The sequence below is a fragment of the Hetaerina americana genome, unplaced genomic scaffold (genome assembly GCF_022747635.1).
Source record: "Hetaerina americana unplaced genomic scaffold, ioHetAmer1.1.p SCAF_4, whole genome shotgun sequence".
NCBI classification, from domain to species: domain Eukaryota; kingdom Metazoa; phylum Arthropoda; class Insecta; order Odonata; family Calopterygidae; genus Hetaerina; species Hetaerina americana.
The window spans coordinates 88905915-88925178 of record NW_027286985.1 but is presented as its reverse complement, the minus strand read 5'-3'; the positions used below and the strand labels follow the sequence as shown (position 1 = coordinate 88925178).

Genomic DNA, 19264 nt, shown 5'->3' with positions numbered 1-19264 from the left:
ATAGGATGACCAGCGGTAAAACGACAGAGCCCTGCCACAGAGATCCCCGCTAGTGACTGCACCTTCCAAAGGTGTAAACCTGGGAGGGGGGAGAGAGAGAGAGAGGAGGGGGGGGAGCCGATTGCGCCGAACAATAGATATCGGGTGGGGCGGGGAGAGACGGGGGAGAGGCCGTAGGAGACTCGACAGCCGCCGCGGGTAACAATGGAGGAGAGCTGCGATGACGTAAAGGTCACCGCTTTGGGAAACCCCAGTCATTCTCAAACCGCGCGATCCTGCGCTGAGAATTTGAGACGCTTGCTTCTGGTGCTTTCAAAAGGGGGGAGAAGATACAATTCTGAGACATCAAGTTTCTGTGATCGAGTAAACCGCATCACGTGCGAACTGCGCATTCCCTTCCCCAAGAGTAACAGATATCGTACGCAGCCGGACGGAAGAAAAATGAAGGTACACTTCAAAATAATTCTGAAAAACCAAGACTACTGAACTGAGCAGGTAATTCTGAGGAATTCAATTGAGAAAACTGAAGTCCGGGGAATGACCTTCAAGATTTCTGAAAAACAAAAGCTCAAAAGAATTTTCGACTTTATATAAAGAGAGATGGCTTGTGGCCACCTTTGTCCGTACGCGTGTGGACACCTTTGGAATTTGAATAAGAATTTGGAGAGCGCCCTTTGTTTTCTCGCGAGAGGAGTCACATTCACTCTCTTGGGTACCGTATTTGCAATAATAACGCAGTGCCACCACCGAAATATAACGATTTATGTCATCGATATGATTCACAGAACTAGCTCAATCAAAACACCGGGAAAAATAGTCAACGACAAGCGCGCCTGAAGGATTACACCGGCTGAATAGCATCAACACACTTTTATTTCATCTCGCAGAAATATTTATTTCCCTGACTCTCATACAGGGTTAAAAATTACACATTTCCTGCCTTATTGTAATGTAAGCAGAGGCTGACATGTCTTAATACAAATTCCGGCATGCCGACATTCTAATCGATAGATTTCAAGTACTTGCATCGCTCAGGAGCATTTGCAATGAACAGACGGCAGCAGTAACAGCTGCGAGAGTCACGGTGGCCACGCGCGGTGCTGGGTCCTTCTTCAGAAATGTGTACGGCCACCGCGAATCCTTTGAAAGCACCGCATCATTATTTATCGATGGATGAGATCCACTCGAACTTTTTCGGCTACCCCGTTCACCAAACATTGCAGCACGAAAGCCTTAACTAAGGAGGGGACGGGAGCCGCGTTCTTCAGCGGGCGCGCGGGAGTTAAATTTAAATGCACTCTTCGAGAGGAGTCGAACGACGAGACCACGAGTCTCGGCCGGCACGTGTGCTCCTCCAGGGGATGGCGATCTGCCGTGGGAAAGGGGGTGGGGGGGGGTCGAAGTAGTCGATAGGGTGGCTGGCGAGGGGGAAAAGTGATATTCGTTTCGGAGGCGGAGGAAAGAGGGGTAAAGGAGTTGGGCGGACGGGAAGGGGGGTGGGGTTGGAGTTCAGGGCAGAAAGGGAGAGGGTGACGTCACGCGGCAAGAGCGAGGAGCAGTCTTCTCTCCCGCCCCCATCCGGGATTACGTCACTCCCTCCCCTCCAACACGGCGCCCAACGGGGTGATGGGAGAGCTGTGACGTCAGAGACGAGCCTACTAATCCGAGAGCTCCCTCCCTCCACTTCAACTTAGTCGTCGCCATGGCAACCGTCCTTCCATGAGGGCGCTCAAATATTCGCACGCCATAGTCCACGAGGAAATACTGTCCAATGAGCGAGATGATGCACGTACGCCTCTAAGAAACAGCAATGCGATACGACCTTGTAGAAGTGGGTCTTCACGAACAGTTGGGGCCGAAGCGATTGGGTTGCGTAAGGCTTTTACGGTCGGCTAAGCTCATGCCGCGCTGTAAGCTTCGCTTGTTATCCCACCATTGCTGCTACCGTCATGCAGACGAGGTTGACTTCCAGTATTTCATATTTTTTTCTAAAAAAAAGAGTAAACGGACGATGATGATTATCGGCCGATAATCTGATATGATTGCAGTCGTTCTTGAATATTCGGCTCCAATTCGGCCCCAATTCTGATTAACGAAATCCATGCAACGCTCGCTCCTTCAGGATGCCTCTAGTTCAGGAATATCCAAGCAAAAATATTCTACAAAAACTCATTGTGCCCCTCTTTAACTACTTTCCTGCCAAAACCACACATTTCAATAAAATATTTCGAGAGACTACGGACCTAGACTGACATTTTCTCCATTGATTTCTAGTGCCATTTATTAATCATCACTCACTTCACAAGCTGCATGATTTATCTGCCATTTTTTTCTTGCCTTTAGCACTAAAAATCTGATTGAACTTGCATTATTACCTTCATCGGATAAAGGAACAGGATAACATTGTCCGACTGCGGTGGGGTCATATTGGGGTCAAAATTAGTCTCGTGTGTATTCACCCCCTGCCGCACACCCTAGCGGTGGCTTGCAGGGTACTAAAATAAGTAAAATAAGAAACTAAAAGTCCAAGGGAAATAACGACTTTGTGTGGTAGTTGAACAATCAATCTGGATTAAATTGTTTTCGATAACAGAAGCAAGATAACAGACAGCATTCCTTTCCTCTCGGATGGGAGTTGAATTTGCATTTACCGACAACTCATTACTTTGATGACATGCACTCCGCAGACCCCACTGACTAGGATTCACACGGGAGACAGCTTTAGATGACGACCCGTGCTCACACTGGAGGTGTCTGGACGTCACGACTAAGACCATGGAACACAACGACGCCTTTCGATCAGAGATCAATGAGCACCCCATTAGCTGGACTCTCTGACTGATCACACAGGAGTTGCACGAAGAGAGAGCTATGAGTGACATCTCGACGGGTCCTAGCCCCTCTTTCTTGTTTCCAGCCCATGAGCCAGTTCCCCACTTCGCGCCCTTTCAGTCCCTTCGCCCCCCCTCCCCAGAAGTATTGTTATGGCGCCTTTCTCCCTCCGCCGCAACAATACGCGCCCTCTCGTCTCTGCCGCCACACCTCCCTCTCAGCTGCAGAGGCCGCGTCGCCACACGAGGCGGCGTAAGAGGGAGGGCGGACCTCGTCCTCCGCGAATTCCTCGCCGATCGCTCACGTGCCCGGCGCGTGTTGCGGAGCGCTGCTAGATTGACTCGATTGGGATTCAGTCAATCTAGCGGCGATTCGAAGTTCGTTCCTCCGCACACCAAACGGGGAGGAGCGGCATCCACCCTTCGTATATAGGTCGACAAGTACTAGTTGGTCAGGTCCCGAAGAAGAAGCGGCGACGTGCGCACCACGACTTCCACCCCCACGCCCCCTTCCTTCCCCTTGCTTCGACCCTCTGCTCCAGGTACTCCGGCCTTCCTCACTCCATAGTTTACAACTGTTCATCTTTTCCTCACACCTAATTCAATACCAATTCAGTTCTCCACCGCCCCAATCCAGGTTCCTCTCGCTCATATTTTCAGCCTTCAGTGAATTCCTTATTCCTCTCCTTCTCCATTACCTAAATTACTCATGATAACCAACTTGATGAACTAGTTTCATGCATTAGACACGCTATTCTTATTTCTCGCCACTGCCAGATTTAAAATGCTTCACTTGCAGCTGTGTTTATGCATAAATGCTCCAGTTTATATGAAGGCGCGACGTATTGAAGTCGATACGAAATAAAGCCAATTCCGAATAAGTTACTTTTTACGAAATTTTTTTATCTTAAAATGGGAGTGAGTTACACGCTATAAAATTACCTTCTAGAGCAGTCCGTATCAGTAAACCTAATTGATTTTCGGAAAGTCCCCCGAATTCCATTCCTATAACCAGTTCTTCCCATGCCTCTTTAATCCTTTCCTCCACGTTGAACAGCACCGGTGACAATGGGCAACCTACCTTAAACCTCTTCTGAACACTTTCCACACAGACTCTCAGTCCCCCACACACACCTTAGCAGCCTGAGACACGTACAGATTGCGGACTTGCCTCTTGTCCTTCCAATCTATTCATATTTTCTGCGGTATACTCATTAGGTTTTCTCAATTCACTCTATCAAAAGCCTTTTCGAAATCTGCGAAAAAGGAAATACGTCTTGATTGTAATCTATATTCTCTCTGTAACTGATCTCATTACTGAAATGGCATAGCGCGTACCCTTCCTCAACCCAAACTGATCGTCCCCTTCATTTGCCCTACTTTCAATCATTTTGTTGGTGATCCTGAGAACCAATATTTAGGGTGTGAACGTAATTAATACTTGGGGTAGCTCAAATATTGCGACTACATGGGTTCGATATGAAAATTAAATGACGATATTATGAAGTTTATTTACCCTGATAACAGCAACCATCACATTCGTGAACGCGGCCTAATAAGTTAAATGAGCATAAATTCATACAGTGAATCCCACCGCTGTTGCGTTTGGTTCAACATGAGATCATAAGTGATAATTATCGATCTTTCGCATCCTAATAAATGAAGGGGAACTATAAAGCTATACGTTTAGAGGAGACGGAGAGATTTGCCGCGGAAAAATAACATCTAACAGCCAATCATCGCAGACATAACTGCTGATGTTGACTTTTACGGAGTGTTTCTATGATTACAATTTCTCGTATAACTGAAGCAGAGGGATGATAAAACGACACTTAAAAAGTTAACTCGTTCACAGAGAAAAAGGAATCGGGCAAGGAAAATTCATGACACCCTAATAGAAACAGGAGAAAGAGAACGCAATACGAATCCATCTCTCTCAAAACGCGGAGACAGATGCATCTTACAAAGCTGCGAGCGAGAGAAAAATAAAGCAATTATAAACGCCAACAACTTCTGCCGCAAACAAGTCATTCCATGCCAATTTAATAGTCCGCAACTTCCGAGCGAATTGTTGAGAATATTTTTGAGCACAGAGCGAAAATTTTGATTTGAGGATGCTTAGCGAGACTGTGAGGGCGACGCAGTCACGATGGTTTGCGGGCATCGCAACTCAATTTGTTCGAAGACGGCAGCGAAGTGGAGACAAGTTACAATCACTAATACTGTCCGAACGTCACTTCAAGGTTATCTAATCAATATGGAGCCAGATCTTAGGATTTGGGTCAGTCAATTTGAGAGTACCGTGAACTAGCCAGCCAGACGGCGGCCAGCCCAGCTCTCCGTGACGGGCGCCCTCATCCACCGAGGACGCCAACCGTCGCGCCCAAGAGCGCCATCCGGCGATACGGATTTCGGAGTGACCTTCATCCCTCGGGTCGCTATACGCCTGCCGATACCACCCGCCGCACTCCCGAGCTTTAAAGGGAGGTATAACTATAAGGGCCGGATCAGTTACTGCTGCAACAAGGGTTAACTTCTTGTCCCACACCATTTGCCCTCACTCGTGTGCGTACAGTCATGACCCGCCAATCAAACGTCTCCCAATCCACTTACACTTCCCTTTACTCTTCAAACGGTTTCAAACATCACCATCAGTTTTAAATTTCAGCGCAAATCAACGATCCGCGAGACGCGTCAAAGGGAACTTGGACACAATTACAAATGCCGACCTCGACGTCACAACACCAATGTGTACCGTGTCGTCATGGCTTAATCCGCGAACGTACGATTTCGAAGCAGTCTACCGTCGCCCAGCGTTGTCGATCGGCGGACGACGATGGGGGCGAGGGAGTGAGAAGGACGGACAGCCTTCCCCACAAGAGCGCCGAAAACGGCACCCGACTTCTATCCCCTCAATGCCATCATTCCGTCAAACCAACACTTCCCTCCAACTCTTATTGGAAATACAGAAAAAAAGAACTAGAAACTACTTTTAAGGAACAGAGACTCATAAAATTGGAGAGATTAACGTCTCTATTATTACTTCCTCCGGAAGCCTTCCTCCTTTTTAGCAATTGTTTCGAGAATTTATTATTGCCCCCATCGTACTACGGTAGGCGAGATCATGTCAACAAAATTAGAGATATTAAGTGTAATACAGCTAGATTGAAGATGTGCTTTTTTCCTGGGATGGGAATATGGAATCAGAATAACGTTGTCCGACCGCGGTAGGAAGAAAAAAATCGAGCAAAAATTAGTCTAGTGTGTATCACTCCCTACCACACACCATTGTGGTGCCTTGCAAGGTACAAAAATGTTGGAATAACAATCAATGAATCACGGTATCTTTGATAACAATAATCATCACCATAAGCATTTACGTGCAAAAATATCTATGCTATTATTTTTAACCCTTCGCGGTAATGGTGTTGCCAGCCCATAGGTCACAACCAAAAACACTCTCTCCCAACAACTTTTCCAGAAATATACGGTGTAAAGCTTTATGGTTTCCTTTCGTGAATTAAGACTTCCAATTACTAGCATTAGATTTCCTCTTTGATGTTTTTCAGCGTTAGATATACGAGGGCTGTCCAGAAAGTAACCTCCGTTATGCTAATATAGTATATGTAAAGTATACTGGAATAGACACAGAAAATTTATTATTTTCATCTCAAAACTACATACTCTTCTATATATACATATTCACCAAACAGATTTAAACATTTGACATATATCTGAACTAGTTTACGGTTTTAGAGAAAGACCTTTTACCCGAAAAAAACAAACAGTTTGCGATGAGGGTGCCCAGGAGAGCTGAGGTTGCCGAAAGGGGTCCCCTGGAATCGAACCAGGGCCCCTTTGCTCATGAGGGGCTCATGAGCAATATAACTCTCCTTCCAGTGGACTACCGCGTCCCCTTCTTAAATAAAATTGTGTAAATAACTTGTACAAGGCAAAATTAACGATTGCCTCATATGATATCGTGCCTCCGTTTGGCGCGTGACACCCCAATGGAAATGCCTCCGCGAGTCAGTCCATTCTTCTCCGCGTACATACTGGTCGGCTACGGATTAAGCAGCGACCTCTGGACATGACCAAGTGTGGCCGAGTCCTCGGTGGGGCCTTCGCGTGAGGAGACTCGATGTGGCGCGGCTTTACATCTACATAGTACCCCGCAAGCCACTGGGGAAGGTGTGTGGCAGGGGGACTTCACGGCTCTAGCTGAGGGTTATTCGTTGGGAGGGACGGCGGGGAAAGGGTGATGCATGCACCTTAACGCCTTCGTGATCGGCTGTGCCCCATGCACGGGATATTGTCCCCCAGGTCGCGGTGCCAGACACGTTCAGGACTTGAAGGAAAAATGCTACGAGCATATTTGGAGGGGAAGTAACAGAATCAAGTCGACCGCCAACACTGGCAATCTGACGAATACGAAGGCGGTACTAGATAATACGTTGGATTGAAGCGAGACCGAAAGCTGGAGTGCTCGAGAGACTGTCGGGGCACGGAGTCTTAATGGAGGGGGAAAGGAATTCAGACAAGGCCGTGGAGGGGGATCGTGAAGAAATCCGAAGTGAATATTGATCCGACCCCCCGCCGATCCACCCTCGCTTCTTCGGGCATCAGGGAGGAGCGCCCTCCCGCTGCCGAAATTCCTAATGGGGAGGAGAGGAAAGGGAGGAGGGGGAGTAGGGGGCACGTGACGACCTCCCCCGCTCGTATTGGTCGATCGCGGCGTCCGCAGTTTTGTTGGGGTAGGTTCCGCGCCTCCGCCGGGGGCCTCTGGCGGCGGGGACGCGTTTGCGGGGGCGAATGGAGATGCTGCGGCTTCGAAGGTGGGGCGGGGGGATGGCTTCTGAACCACCAGATGGGAGCCGGGGGGGGGGGGGTCGGAGGAGATTGCTTAAAGAGGCGTCCGCTCTTTCCCTTCCGGGAAGGATAAGCGCATCGCACAGGGAACGAACCGCGGCGCCTCGGAGCACATGAACAAAATAATTTTCCCACGGAGGTGACGTTCGCACCATGAGGACTCTGCTCCCTGCTGGACAATCCCATGAAGACCTAACACCAATAAGTCCTCACAGCAAATAATAACACTCTTCCGAGAAACTTACGCGTAAAATAAACAGTGATTAATTCATTAAAATCCTTCTATATTTTGAGGGACTCGGGTCAACCAAATAAGGCGCGAACAAAACGATATTCCCAGTAAAGCGCCGTAAAGTTGCTTCCTAATTATGATGATGTGCACAAATGGAATAACACGTGAACTGCATGTTAAATTAAACCATGACATTAACATCCTAAGAGATACCTGGAGTAACCAATGCAACAAACAGCTAATTAACGATACTCATTCAATGATTAGTATCTACCCGAGCTCTATATGTTGGCAAGACATCCAACTGGTTTGCATTCAAATTTACATTACATAGTACCCCTAGCGCTGTCGGACAACTTGAGCGAATCTGATAATTTATCACCCATGGGAAAAAACACTCGAAATTTAACGGTTAAATGTCTCCTTCCTTAGACTGACTACATTAAATAATATTTCTTCCAGTTTTAAAGGGTTCAACCTTTTATAGTTTAAGGAAATATTATTTAATATAGTCAGTCTAAAAAGAGGCAGTGAGAAGCTTAATTTATCCTTACCGTCCTTCTCTTAAAGAAAGAAGAAATCTTAAAGCTGTCATCTGTTTTTGAGTGAATTAACTGTAGACTTATTTCCCTGAATCTGTCTGAGGTACGACCAAAATACTTTCGAAATCTCTTTCAAATTGTTTGCTTATGTTTCCTATTGAATTAAGTTAAAGCTTCCGAAATTCCTTCTTGACAATCGTACTAGATACCTTACAATCTCAAGTAACTAATTATTTTTATCGATAGAGATATTATTTCTTATATTTTTCATCTTGACGTGACATAGCCTTTGTCGTCTTAACGATTTTCTAACATCCACGTTGTACCATTTAGGTTCCGTGCTATCTTTTACAAATTAACTTGGAATGAAACTTTTGACTACTGAGCGCACGGTTGCAATGAAGTGATTCCACATAGCCTCGGTATTTCGTTGTTTACCATCTTTCACAAAATTTGCAAAGTAACTCTGTAGCATGCATCTTAGGCAATTCTAGTCCCATTCTTTTCGCAATCAGATTTTTCCTCTAGGTGTCTCATTTCAATTTTGGTTGACAATACTTGTTTTTGGTGGACTATCAAAACCGGTAGACGGATACCTTCCAAAACTGAGTCCTCGATTCTTGCGTTTCTATGACTCCTTCTACCCAAGAGTACAGCTGAGAGAAGTAAACTACTGAAAACCTAAAGATCACAAAACAATGTACTACGCCTTAGTATTGTCTCAATGATATTAAGATTTCGCAAGTACCGCCACTAAATGTGTTCATCCGCTTGCATGCAAATTTTAGGCTGGCCACTTTCAAAATGAGTGTCAACATTTCTCTTATGATTCATAGCATCCGAGTACATCCATATTTTGGAGAGCTAGAATCATTGCATCGCAATGATGAATGAATTACTCCCAATAAAACAACCGAGCTAAGTCTCACAGATCAATTGGTCACGTCGGGAAGCATACCTGTAGCTCTCCTAGGAAGAGAACGCCCAAAAGAAAAGAGAAAAAGACCTCAGGGAGCAGAGCTTAAAGAGCGCAAGGCAGCGTTATCGGGCATCGAAAACCCATCCCCCACCGTACTACTGGAGGCGAGATCATGTTAGTAAAATTACAGATATCAAGTGCAGAACAGATTGATTAAAGATGCAATTTTTTTCACGAACGATAGGGGATCATAATAACATTTCTCGACCGCAGTAGGGTAATGCTCGGGTAAAATTATCCTGGGGTGTATTCACCCCTTGCTAAAATCCCAAGTGGTGGCTATTAGGGTATATAAATAAATAAATGAATAAAAATAAACGTGGCAGGGATATTTGACAATAATGTGAGGACCAACCTCGCTACCCACGGCTCCCCCACACACACTCCGGTGCGTCACCTAGGAAGACCCGACCTGAGTAAAAAAAATTGACCACGAACCTACGTGCCACGGCATATTTATCCAGACCCAGCATAGAATCTTCGTCCCTCACGCGAAAATATCACTGCAGGCGGTACACACTCTCGCAAGTTTGTACCCCTAAATTAAAGATTAATGCCACTCTGCAAGACTACATCGCAAGCATTTTCGTATCCACTTGGTACGTTTTAAAGGCTTTCTCGTCGAATATTTACTGCTAATTTTAAGTGACCAAACGTATGAAGCTGTAATGCTAATTCACACCTCGCCTATCTCGCAGATACAAATCAGGGAGCTGTTCTCAATAGACCGTGCGGGGTTACAAAAAGACATCGCATTTCGCGACTCCGGACAATGATTTAGTCGGCTAACGGCCCGCCGGTGGTCTTTGACCTTCGCGTAAACAACCACGTCGGCGACAATGCCTTTCCGGCACCCGCTGCCCCCGGGGCGGACACCACACTCCGGGGGCGTATCACTTGACTCCGCCCCCTTCCCTACCGGTTAGAGTCAGACTCGGCAGGGTCTTTTTGCATGCACCCTACTAAATATGTTTACATTGTCATTAAAATGTCTCAACGTAATTAGGGAACTTTCTACCTTTAATAAACTATAAATGAATTGCGCAAAATTAATTTCCATTACTATAATCTAGTCGATCACTCGGAGATAATCAATGACGTTTCCCACGTCCTCAAACACCCAGACAACGTACAAAATACTGATTAAGCCCTGACCACGTGAGTGCCTTTATCAACACACGAACTCTTGCCACGTTTGACTTTTCATGACCTTGGGCAGACTGACGGAATGATCAGACAAAAAGCGAACGACCTTCATCAAATTCCGGCCGAGTTGGTCTTGGGTGGAACACGATCGCCTGCTCGTGCAACTCCCGCAGATACGAGTCTCGCCTTGAGCAGAGGGGGTCGTAAAAATTTTGTGGTTCTGCTTTTGGAGCGGCTGGTGACCGGGATGTCTTATCCCTGGGGTCACCAGTCGCGCCCAGGGAGCAAAAAAAAGTCCTCTAAATGCGCTGAATCGAACGTCCATTGGAAGTATCGTTAGCTACTAAACTCCAAAGCAACGATAGGAATGCATGCACTAATTTAACAAGTCATTGGCACTTCTCTCAAATTCACTCATTAATATCCCAACTCAGTTTTAATTGCACGAAGGCATAGTTACCGAATAAATAAAAACTTTGTATATTTTCACAAGTAATTTATAACCTGACGGTGAGCCTGAAACCATCCAAGACATATTAGTCAATTAAGAATTCGAGCAGAGCTCCAAAATGTACACAGAGGCCATATTGGTGGACACGAACAAATTAATGGACGATAGCAGCGGGATGCATGGTTAGGGACTGCTATTCCGCGAATCGATCCCAACCACTCGAGAGACACAGAACACGAATAACACCTTGCCAATGCTCGATTACGTTGAGGTTCGGCGGAAACAGGACGCCGTGAGCCTCCCACTGGAGCTACGGTGGACTGAGAGCGAGGCTCTCGATTAATCCGGCGTCGCCCATCCGCCCTATGTTCGTACGACTGAAGAGAACCACTGCCACAAATCGAAGGGAAGGCGACAACACCCACTTCCTGCAGAGACGAGCGCCAGTAACGGACCTCATTAATATTCGAGAAAACACCACGATAATTATAAAAGCTATATGGCTCCATTCCGCTTTTTGGGAGCAATCTCTCTCTTTCCCCATTTCGGGATTTTTAAATATTATTTTAGTACCCTGCAAGCCACCACTAGGGTATGTGGCTGGGGTAGAATACACACTAGACTAATTTTGACCGGAATACATCTCTACCGCGGTCGGAATATGTTATTCTAATCTCTTATCGTACGCGGAAAAAATGATATCTTAAATCTATCGGTTCTACACTTTATCTCTCTAATTTTACTAACATGATCTCTCCTACCGTAGTACGATGGGGGTAATGATGCATTTAAAGCATGCAGATCTGTAAACCAAGAGAGGGTCGACATGAAATCGAAGAATGAAGAGAAACAGAGCGATCCGTGAGCACAAGGCACAAGAAAACTCCAGGTGCATACCCTCAGATTTATTTATTTATTTATATACCCTGCAAGCCACCCCTAGGATGTGTGGCAGGGGGTGAATACACACCAGAATAATTCTATCCGAACATGATCCTACCCCGGTCGAACAATGTTATTATCATCCCCTATCGTTGGTGGAAAAAATGACTTCTTTAATCTATCTGTTCTACGCGTAATCTCTCTAATTTTTATTAGGGTGATATCTCCTACCGTAGTAAGATGGGGGTGATAATACATTTACAAAATCATCGCTAAAGAGGTTTCCTTCCAATTCATGCAAGAGCTTCAATCTGTAATTTAACCTTTGCTCCGAAGTAATTCCCAGCCTAGCTCCTCTAATATATTCCTCTTCAACCAAATGTTTTCGTACATCATTTATTGAAATGGTATATTCATAAACGCTTCATAACTGGATTGAGGCATTCCTTGAACAAACATAAGTTACCAAAGTCACTTGTTCCATCTTTGCAATAATCAGCGAAGGGATTTTAATGGCCCATAAGGCATTGATTAGTACATTGACCCCACTCCTGAAACCACTTTAAATTCATAGCAAAAACGTAAAGCAATACGTTGTTCAATACAACGACTACAAGCTGTGCCTTTCAAATAAACAACCTATTCAGCAAACTAACATTAAGAGGTAATAAAGACGTTGAAGAAATTTCAATTTCAAATATGATTCATTTCCGAGCCATTTTGAAACAATTTTCAATCATGCTGAATTTCCCACCTCATTTTATCTTAATACACTGCAGTTCCCTCCCCATTCATGCCGCCTTTCGATCACGGTGGAGAAGGGAAGTGGCGCGAGTGCAATACAGTGCCACGAAGGGTATTGCAAAGGATCTACGATGTTTTCGGGAGAACACCATTACAGTGCGCTTAGGTTGATTCTAAATATGGGAATAGGAATTACCATTTTACCCTTGAAATCTCCATTCCAAACAAAATCGAACAAATTACTTTTAAATCAAATTTAAACAAGCATCAATTTAATCAATCATCATCCCCGTTTGATTGCATTTTAACTGCAGGTAAAAGGCACCTCAAGATTGTCCAGGATTTGGTTATTGTAGGCACTCCTTATTCGTTCGAAGTTTTCTGAAAAATTGGGATGCCACACCTCCAAGGGAGGAGGGGGCTTATCGTGATAAAACCTGTACCCCTCCATCGATTATCCCCCAACATCAATAGCGGCATTATAACCGGCGGAGAGTTCAATGTCCCATCTATTGATTGGGAAACAGTTTTAAAACAAGAGGTGAAGACAAAGATAGCTGCGAGTCGCTATTGTGCTCTTTTAGTTGAACTACATACATTAAATTGTCACTTCAACTAGTGCTATAACATTCGCGATTTGCTTACAAAAGAACGTTTAACTAAATGGACCCCAAATAAGAAGCTCAAAGAAATATTTCACTGTCGGAAAAGGGGACTATAATGGAGTAAAGTACGTGTTATAGATTTCATTTGCAAGTTCTAAGAAATTTAATAAACACTGAGGATACATGGAATCATTTCCTTGAGATCAAGCGATCGGCAGTCAAAAATTGGTACAACGCAAATGTCAGCAAAGCATTGCGGCGTCAAAGGTTATGTCACGCCAGGTTGAAAAGTATAAGGACCTATAGTACCTTTAGCGACAGAAGGAATGAGATCACTTTAAATTATAAGATACTTTGGGTGAATGCCAAGAAGAAATTTCGGAGTGTTAAAAGAAATCAAGAGGAAAAGATAAGCTCAAAATTTGAATCAGAATCCGGAAGTGTTTTAGTCGTACGTCAGAGGTTCAGAGAAATAAGCCAACAGTTAATTCACTCAAAAAAGATAAAAGCTTGGAAAAGGCTAACAACTTCCTCCTTTCAAAGCGTCTTCATCAATGTGGCACCCTATGTCTCCGATAGCTTACCGAACCGTTCCCACCATCCGATGCCCAAAATTGAAATCTTATTTAATGGAATAGGACGTTAGGAAAATATTAACTCTAATCTTCCGAGCCCCATCAAATACCCGCTCGTATGATTGGGGATATAACGTCGGAAATTGAGCCATATATAGATATAGAATTAGGAAGTCCCTAGTAGATCACAAGGTCCCCAGTGACTGGAAAACGGCTAACGTAACACCAGTATATACATCCACTCACATCCATTTAATGCATGATCATGGAACATACAGCTGCTAGTTTGATCGTGAGACACCTCCAGAGTCAGGAGTTATTGATGAAAAATCAGCACGATTTCCGAAAGGGTAGATCCTGCGAGACACAACTAGCTCTTTGTGTCCATGTTATTCTTATTTTGGGAGATAGCAATAATCCAGTAGACGCAGTGTTTCTAGATTTTAAGAAAACCTTCGACAAACTAACTCAGAGTAAATTTTTCACAAAGCTAGAAGCCTATGGCATTTATAAGAATATTCTTATCTGAAATATTATTCGCGGAGGTTTATCGCAGAAAAATTACTCGGATCAAAGTAACAAATCCCGTCTGGATCGAAAAATCCCTCCGCTCTCTATGGATTGGAAGGTATGCTTATAGGAGGATAATTATTTTTTGCACCGATGGACGGTTTAAAAATTAATTTTTTTATAAATCCCACCCAAAACACGGAACTCGTACGATATTTTCCAAATATTTTGGTCACAATATAAGTAATGTTATTGAGTTCCAAGCCCATTCACCGCGGGATATGTAACGTAGTCATGAATGAAGAGAGATGTGGGAGCAGAAATAGTGAAACCACGGAAACGTAATCAGAAAAGTGAAAAATGATTAACGCAACAGGTCGTCCCCTTGGAAAAGAGAGGAGGGGAGGGGGGGTAACATTTCTACATGTGCCCGCCGTCCACGAGGCCGCCCTTTGAAGTGGAGAGGCAAAGCGAGGGGGGGGGGGGCTCCCCCATAAGAATGCAGTCTCTGTGGGGAGGGGGCTAGTAACTGTGGAACCTTGTCCCAGGAGAAAGCATATTAACGTCCCTTCAGTCACCTTTTAAGACATTAACGACCCGAGTAAAAAGACACGCAATGCTACCAAACTGGCGCCTCGTGGCGTTCGTATCGGATGGCAGATCAGTGTACACGCCTTTAGCTAGTTGCCCATCGGGCGAAATATTCTGAGTTAAAATTTTTTTTTGGAGCTTCATGCCCGGTGTGTAATCACCCCATACCACATACCCTAGCGGTGGCTTTCAGGGCACAATATATTTATGTATGTAACATACCTTGCCAAAGATTTGGTTTGGTTAGCCTTCAGCGATCACAGAACAAGTGGAAATCAATATGCGCGTAAAGAGCCCAATATCCGGCGGGCGGGACTGTAACTGCCAGTGAAAGTGGGTTGCAGACTTGCGAGACGACGGTTAGAAGGACACAGATAGCACATACACAGCACTAAAGGAAACAATTGTTCCGACACTGTCTTCCGAAACGTAGCAAAAAAAATCGCGAAAACAATGATAAGAATATGACAAGATGATGCCAGGCATCAAAACCATTTTCAGCGGATTAAAAGAATTTCTACGAACACCAATACATAGCTTCTCTTGTCATTTCTCAAAGAAGAAATTCCAACAGGTAGGGCTAAGCATATACTGCAGTCGAAATACATTTTATGAAAAACTAGTCAACAGCCTTAGTTATGGCTGCGTTAGCCTTAGTTATGAAAAAAAAGATTTCATGTTGTTCTCTACAATAATACGGACGGCAGAAATAAATCATGTCGACCACTCATCGTGACATGGCGTTCGAGATATTACAAGCAACATTGGCGAAGAAACCTTCACTCCGCTTTTCACCTCGTTGATAAGATACCGCGGCCTCGCCCACTTTGGCCCCGACCACGTGACACACACCCCTGGCGAGGGAGTGGGGGAGGGGGCACGTCGGCGACAGTCGCGAAAACGATGAGGACGCGGGTATTCGCCAGACATTCGGGACACCTTTTCCAATTCAATCATCGAATTATCGCGGCGGCAACGAGAGTGGGAGATGGCGCCGAGGAAATGCCCAGGTGGACGGCATTTGGAGCGAGGAGGGAACAGACGGTGCTCACCAGGTGATATTCCTAGACAATCAATATTCCGAGAAAATAATCCATATTTGTGCGGCGAATGAGAATGATTACGAGATATATGGTATGTACTTAGATGTTTTGACAATCTTTATTTAATTTAGGAAATTAAATGTAGAAGCATTACGTGGGTTGACAAGAAAGGAGTTTCAGCAGGCATTAGAGAAAATCATAGATGCGGGAAAAGAGCCAAGTGCCATGAATCTCGGATTAGATTATTAGAAAGATAGATGGGAAAAGTAAATGGAAAAATGTAAACACAAGAGTTAAGCCGAAGGAAGTACAAAGAGTAAAATAATGAATTGATACGGGTAAGGAATAATTCAAAAGAAACATGGAGGGAGATGCAGTGCGAGGATATAGAAAGTTTGCAGAGGAATAGTGAGATTGGGGCGCTATACAAGAAGGCCAACAAGAAAGACAGAAAGAGAATATGACGAAGATGAAGATAGCTTAGGTCCAGGCATAAACGACGAATAGATAGAAAGGGCATTAAGTGAGATTGAATCAAATACGGCCGGGGGAGAAGAACATTCCGGCAAAACTACTTAAATGTTTAGGAAAATGTTGAAGGAAGAGTCTATATGGACTGATTTGTAGCATCTGGCATTTGCAGAGAAAGGAATCTGGCCGGAAGACTTCGTGAGATCAGTGGTCTATTTTTCTATTCCGAAAAAGGTAAAGATCATATAATGTGAGTACCTCAGAACAATAAGTTTGATTTCACACGTAGCATAAGTGGTTCTCAGGATCACCAAAAAAAGGATGGAGAGCAGGGCAAATGACTACTTAAGGAATGATCAGTTTGAGTTTAGGAAAGTAAGAGGCACGCGCGATGCCATTGCAGTAATGAGATCACTAATCGAGAGGAATAGAGAATACGATAGGGATAGGAACACATATAAAGGACGAACAAAGGAGAGGTTGGGAAGGCGGAATCGGGCAAATCAGAAGTGTAAAAATATTTCCTAGACCAGGACTTGAACTCCGGATCTTTTAACTTGCCGGGCGGATGCTCTGACCACTTGAGCTATCCATGAAACGTAATTTACAATAAGATCTGCGATGCCCTAAGCAACCGAGTGCTCCGATTCCTTGGCCAAGAGATGGGGCTGTTAGGGAGCTGTTTCACCCACCAAAGGATATTTATATGTGTTCCTATCCCTTTTCCTTATATCTATTTCCATGTGAATATATATATATATATATATATATATATATATATATATATATATATATATATATGTATATATAAGTGTATATATATACATGCATAATGTGTGTGTATATATATATATATATGAGCATATATATATGCACATATATATATTCGTTGCGTGACCAATGACAGGTAGTGGGACTGCGATTGATTTCGTTTTCAAATTGATTAATACCTGAACTAAAGTTGTGGCCAATAATAATTGGCAATGGAAAATAAAATTTCAGTCTTCAGTTAAAAAAAACCAATTTGATATATCTGAAAACAATTCAATGCAATAAATACTACAAAAAAATCAGAGCACCAAATATTCATTTCGTGCGACCTTTCATGACATTTTTCAGCCTTCAAGTTTTCAAAAGAACGCATTCCCGACTCGTTTCAAATTCAACCTAAGTTTGCGATGGCTTCTGGTTGGGAGCAGCAGCACACTATGATGGCACCACCTACCCCTACTTACTACATTGGTCGTCCAGACAGGATGCCGTTGCGCCACTCGGGGGCAGTTTCGGAATTCAAAGAAGGCAGGCGAGGTGGGAGAAGAGTGGGAGTGGGATGTGGAAGGCCGCGACAAATGGGAGAATACTTGGCGAGCAGGTGAGAAAGACAATAGGTTTAAGGACGGCAAGGAGGCTGGCAGAGTGTATTAATACTAAAGAAGAAAAATAATGCTGGGCAACAAAATTGCTAGTCTGGGAGGACGTCTTTAGAAGTCCACGGTGATGTGTTTTCATGGTGACGAAACGTGCAACTAGATCGGTGTATTTTGAGCGGACTGTAGAAAAGCTACGCGAGGCTAACAACTGCCATACACACGCACATGCCTGGAAAAAGCCACGTCGAGTCCGATCTCGGCACAGGGGTGGCATCGAGGGCGGTGGGTAGGCGGGTAAGAGGGGGAGGGTCTTTGTGGATTCCGTTGTAGTAGTAGGCAGACTAGCGGTGGCGGGCGACGGTTCTAATTCAATTTACCCGTTTCCGACGGGGGGACACTCCCAACGACCAGCAGAGCCATCACACACACGGACACCCCTCACTCCGTCGGCCGCAGAAATCATTCACCTGTTATCCACACGAGATGGATGAACAGAGCCTGTCAGCAGCCAAGTTCCCCCTCCTCCTAATAGTACCTTGCAAATATCACACTTTCCTCAGCTAGATGATAAACGAGGTCAACCTGAGGCGAACATAACTGTTTGGTGGCCATGTACATTCGACATAAATTTCAACTCTATGCTCGAGCACGATTGGTATGAATGAGATGTCTATCGTGATCGATGAGAAGAGTAGCAATCGCGATTTCCAAATAAAAGCGCCGAGTGACTTCAAAACATGCTCTTTTCTGAGCATGCACAATGGACAACGAGAGCTGTGATTGCTTAAATAAGTAACCATTTGTTTCAATTCTTACTTCCTCCATCTGCAGCATAGAAGAGCGTAATGAAGTCAAGGGAAACGACCTCCTCTCTGATCGTTTCATTTGGCGGATATCCTTCAGGGTGGACGCTGGACAGAAATGTGTACACAGAGGCTTCGCATTACTTCTTTCCACCATCACACACGACTGCTCTTCTCCATCGCCATCAGGCGAATCACTGCCATTGACCCCTCTGGATTAGGACGACAGTGAATGAGGACAAAGACCCTGTCGCCGGACGATGGACGCCGGGAATCAATGGCGCGACTTCCTTCAGGTTTTTAAATCGCAACATGTTTTTTCTAAACTTTCCTGAATGTATCCGCGAACTACCTCGGCCGCCTCGATTCCTGTTATTTCCTATTTCTATTTACTAAGAATGTTGCTGTTACACATTGTTTGCCGAGAACCCTTAAAAATGATTCCGTGGTTCGACCCTGGTACTATCGAGCGTACCCTGAGGGACGTGTTTGCATGGGGGCGTTATTCAGCGATGAATGGGGTAGAAGACTATGTAAATTTGAAATCAAGAAGAGGAAGCGAAGGAAATGCAAAAAAATAAGGGAGTGATAGAGAAGAGAAGAGTGGGACGGCTGCATTT

At 44.6% G+C, this 19264-nt stretch overlaps 1 protein-coding gene across 4 annotated transcripts in view; it reads right to left on the bottom strand.

Moving 5' to 3' along the window:
• The window catches only part of clu (clustered mitochondria protein homolog), a 159481-nt gene that overhangs the window by 88072 nt on the left and 52145 nt on the right, over positions 1-19264 (bottom strand). The window contains exon 1 of one of the 4 annotated variants that reach the window (XM_071589767.1): positions 3913-4001. The exons of the other annotated variants lie outside the window; for them this stretch is intronic. The gene's annotated coding sequence lies outside the window, so the exon portion shown is untranslated. Of the gene's footprint in view, positions 1-3912; positions 4002-19264 lie in introns of those variants that run through there. 4 annotated transcript variants of the gene reach the window in all.